Source organism: Nicotiana tomentosiformis, chromosome 3 (assembly GCF_000390325.3).
Source record: "Nicotiana tomentosiformis chromosome 3, ASM39032v3, whole genome shotgun sequence".
Classification (NCBI taxonomy): domain Eukaryota; kingdom Viridiplantae; phylum Streptophyta; class Magnoliopsida; order Solanales; family Solanaceae; genus Nicotiana; species Nicotiana tomentosiformis.
Genome location: NC_090814.1, coordinates 73,428,119 through 73,433,438, shown reverse-complemented (window position 1 = coordinate 73,433,438; position 5,320 = coordinate 73,428,119).

Genomic DNA, 5,320 nt, shown 5'->3' with positions numbered 1-5,320 from the left:
ACTTAGATTATGAGATATAAGTATGAGGTGACAACAAAGCTTACCAGAAGCACATTCAAGGGTCAAATCTAATATTTTTACATCATCAAAGAAGACAGAAGCTGTGATATGAAATAGGGTTGAAGCAAAAAAAATAACTCTACTTTTTTTTTTAACTCTTCTTTGGTTAGTTTCATGCTCTCTGAGTTTTACTCTAATGAAAGATGAAAAACAACATCAATAGGGTGTAAAAGCAACAATAAATACGGAGAAGGTGACACCCGTGGCATTGCCGGATTTGAAGGCGGAGACGGCATTTACCAACTTTTTAGAACATAATGTACTAATTTTTTGTTCTTTTATACATGTAGCACTCAAGAGGAATTTTTTTTAGTGGAAGCAAATCATGATTATCTTTGTAAGTATATGTCAGATCTTTCAAATTTTCTTAATTGTTTTTTTTCAATTTCCCACATTAACTGGGAGTTGTATTTCATCATAGCAAAGGCCTACAAGAGGGGATATATCCTTGACCTCCAAAATCCAAAATACAACAAAAGGATAATAGGCTATCCTTCACAAAAAAAGGCATGGTGAACAATTCGTGTGCATCCCATACCCATACAGAGAATAAATTAGCTAACAAAAAAAATTGGCCTTATCAAACTTAGTTCTAACGCTAGGCATTTGAGTCTTATCCAACTAAAAAGGTCCTTTAGCTCCTTTAGGAAGTTGCTGAAAGGTAAAGAAGTATGACTCCATAGTAGATGTGGATGCTAGTTTAGTGTGATGACCCAAAATGTCATCTTTAAATTTAATAATTAATTCTGTGTTCTAAGACCTCAAAAAGTATTATTTATCATTTTTCGATTTGCGTGCACAATCCGTATAATTTTCCGAAAAGTTTTAATATGAAAGATTGATTAAAATGTGAAATAGAGCCTTAAACCTCAACTGGGTTGACTTTGGTCAACATTTTGAGCAAAGGGGTCCGGATAAGTATTTTGACAGTTCCGGTAGGTCCGTATTGTGATTTGGGACTTGGGCGTATGCCCGAAATTTAATTTGGAGGCCCCTAGCTCAAGTTATGACCATTTAATGGAAACTAGAAATTTAAAGGCTAAAGATTTTCAAGTTTGACCACGGAGTTGACTTTTTGATATCGGGGTCAGAATTCGATTTTAAAAATTTAAATAGCTCTGTTATGTCATTTATGACTTGTGTGCCAAATTTGAAGTCATTCTGGATTCATTTAACATGTTTCGGCATAAGATTTGTAAATTGAAAAGTTTGAAAACTTGAAAGTTCGAATCGAGGTGTGAATTATAATTTTAGCGTTGTTTGACGTGATATGAGACCCCGAGTAAGTCTATATTATGTTATGAGACTTGTTGGTATATTCGGACGGGGTCCCAAGTACCCCGAGTGTGATTCGAATCGAAATCGGAACAAGAATTGGACTTAAGCAAAATCTGAAAGTTTGCTGCTTCTGGTGCCTTCGCTTCTGCGAAGTCTTGGCCGCAGAAGCGAGCCATGCCTTGCAGAAGCGGATGGGCTGTCGCAGAAGCATCCCACGCGTCACAGAAGCGGGAAAGGGGGAAGGGGCAGCCTTGCGCAGAAGCGGACTCCTCTTCGCAGAAGCGAGTCCGCAGATGCGGAAATTGGTTCACAGATGCGAAAAAACTGGGCAGAATACATAAAATCGGGTTTTAGCCATTTTTACTCATTTTTGAGTTTTGAGTCTCGGATTTTGGCGATTCCAAAGGAGTTTTTTACGACATTGAATTGGGTAAGTGTTCTATAACCAAAAGTGATTATATTTCATAAATCCATGTCTATATTCATCATTTATTTCGGATTTAGATGGAAGAAATTGGAATTTTTGTAAAACTTTTCAAAAACGAAAACAATTAAGATTTGAAGGTCCATTTGACATCAGAATTTGGTAGTTTTTGTATGGTTGAACTCGTCTTGGAACGAGTGTTCGGATTTCATAAGTTTTTTCGAGATTCGAGACGTGGGCCCCACTGATAATTTTTGAGATGAATTTCGGATTTTAATCCGAAAAATTAGTAAATTCATATGGAATTAATTTCTACAATTTGTATTGAGTATATTGAATTGTTTATGATTATATTTGAGTATTTCGGACACGAATTCGCGAGGCAAAGGTTTATTGGATTCTTGAACTTGGTTGCAAAGCGAGGTAAGTGTCGTAGTTAATCTTGACTTGAGGGAATAGAACCCCTGAATTATTTGCTATGTGAATTTCATGTGCAACGATGTATAGGCAAGGTGATGAGTGCCTATACTTCGTCAATTTAATTGTTTGCTTAATTATTTAAACATCTTAAATTATTTTAAGACATGAATTAATTGTTATAATAATTATTTCTCTCTTACTCCTTGTCAAATATTAATTCTTGAATTCCTATAATAATTGTCACATTCTTATTTGATTTATGTGTCTTAATTGCTACTTGACATTTAGCATATTAAATATTATACTGCCTATTTTCTCCCTGATTTCTACAATTAATTGCTATTTGTCATTGTTTGTTTCATAAATGAATTATAATTATTGTATGCCTTGATGCTTAATAGTTTCTCATTGAAAGTGGTATTGTTTAAAGTTTATATTGGGGGATCGGGTTGTACGCCGTAACAGATTTATTTAAAGTTTATATTATTGGAGCGAGTTGCACGCCGCAACGAAAATTTATTGAGGAATTATATTGTTGGGGCGGGTTGCACACCGCAACTGATTTATTTAAAGTTTATATTATTGGAGCGGGTTCCATGCCGCAACGAAAATTTATTGAGGAACTATATTGTTGGGGCGGGTTGCACACCGCAATAGAATTAATTGAAATGAATATATTGGAGGATCGGGTTGCATGCCGCAACAGAATTGAATGTGAATATATTGTGGGATCGGGTTGCACGTCGCAACGAAAACTGATTGAAATAATGATTGGTTATGACTGCCGAGTTGGCTTCAATTGTTGAAAAGAGATACCTATTTTATTTCTATTATTGTTGTTATTATTATTATTGCATACAGATTAATGTAAGTGACCTGCCTTAGCCTTGTTACTACTTCGTCGAGGTTAGACTCGGCACTTACCAGTACATGGGGTTGGTTGTACTGATACTATACTCTGCACTTCTTGTGCAGATTTTGGAGTTGGTCCCATCGGCGTACCATATACTTGCTTGGATTTCAGCTACCCAGAGGAGACTTGAGGTTTAACTGCACAGCGTCCGCAATTCTGAAGTCTCCGTCTACTTTATTTTAGCCGTGTGTTTGCTTTAAGACAGTTTTATTTTATTGAGACCCTAATTTGTATCATTCTAGAAGCTCGTGTACTTGTGACTCCAGTTCTGGGATGGTATTTAGATATCGCGATTATTATGGATTATTTTAGACATTATTTTCGCATTTGTTTCCTTGGTATTAATTAATTTAAAACTTTGTTAAAATGACTAATTATATTCTAACGTTGGCTTGCCTAACAAGTGAAATGTTAGGCGCCATCACGATTTCGAAGGTGAAAATTTCGGGTCGTGACATTTAACAAGGTAGTCCGCCACTTGATTGGCCTCTCGGTAGCAATGTAATATGTTGACATTTACTTCCTCTAGCACATGAGAGGTACTTTCAATGATGTTATTCATTTTGTAATTGTTGGCCTTTTTCTCTTTCAGCATGTTGGCTACAATCAGAGAATTCAGTTCCAAGGAAAAATCTGTGTATCCATTTTGAACACACCAATTGATTCCAAACCATGTTGCTTGAGCTTCAATGTAGTTGTTACTATTGCCTTGAGTTGAAACAGAAAAGACCATGATCAAATCTCCCTCGTCATCCGTGAGAATTCCTCCCATACCAGCTTTCCCATTTTCCTTAATAAAGCTACCATCAGTGTTTAGCTTAAGAGAGCCTTTTTCAAGCTTATTCCAGGTAACAATTATAATATTTGGGATTGGTTGTAGCTTAAGCATAGTGTCGCAGTACGTAGTCTATGGAAATGAAATATTGCAGCTAGGAAAGACCTTCGAAACAGCTGCTCCAATTGTCCATAGTACTTGCTGCTCCATTTTGAGTAGGCTGAATTTCTTTTGGTCGATATATTTACACGAGCATCTTTCTTTCCAAATTGCCCAGCATATAATAATGGGAGAAATTTGTAGCACCAACTTATTTATTGCATTAACTTAATGTTTCAAATTTTCTTAATTTGCTCTTTGAATTTATTGGAAGGAGAAATGAGTATGTCTATGGTAACATGACTTTGGGAGAATAGAACATACATTTTGAGATTTTATAGTAGATTAAGAAAAGAAAATGGAGGGATTTATTTTTTGATTTGAGAAGAATTAGGCAAAAAGAATGACAGTATACGGATTGAAAGAAATATTTAAAAAAATGAACAAAAAAGGGAAGAGAATCATGACTCAAGAAAACAAAGAGACAAAAAAAGGATAGAAAAGAGAAAAAGAAAAACTGAAACCTTCAATTAGATTCCGTCAAAGAAGATATTCATTTCTTGATTTATAATCTGTTTCCTTTTTTAGTTCTCTTCTTTTTCATTTTCTATTATACTTTTCTTTTGTATTTTTGAAAATAAAAGAAACGTTCTTATAACATAGCTTAACTAAAAAACTTAACGGGTAGCATTTGCAACCTTTAAATGGTACATCATCTTTTTTTGCTCTGTATTACATTAGTATTGATTTCTTCTATTTTATTACTCAAATGCTAATTTCTTTTTTTACAAATTTTCTTTGTCAAAACCTTTATTTATGATGTCAAGAGTCATAGAGATATGGTAGAATAATGAAAAGGTGCTTGATTAGTAAAGATCAATTTCATTTTATCAGAATTGTGACACGAATCATTTTGTCATATTTTGGGTTTTTAATGAATGCAAGCCTTATGAACAAAATTTAAACAAGAAGGGAGGCTAACAACAGCTAAACAAGAAGGAAAGGTGAGAGAATGTTGTTACACATTTTTTTTGTTTATAAAATGAGATACTAAGTTCATTAGTACGTTATACTTTTTCTCTATAAAATGAACGTTAACTTCATTGATTGGTTGTTCCTCGAGAACTCTGACATACAAAAAGGTATACAATGCTTTTATCCTTTTTTGTTTTTTTTTGCTATGAGAATGCGACGAAAAACAAAAGCAGAAGAGTATCCGATGTTTGGCATATTTCGATATGTGTTGATGTTACTTTACCCATGTTTTAACCACTTCTTGATGTTATTTGATCTTTAAAATTCCCAACATGGTTTAATTATTGGTTTTATGACTAATTAAGTTATGTGTGAC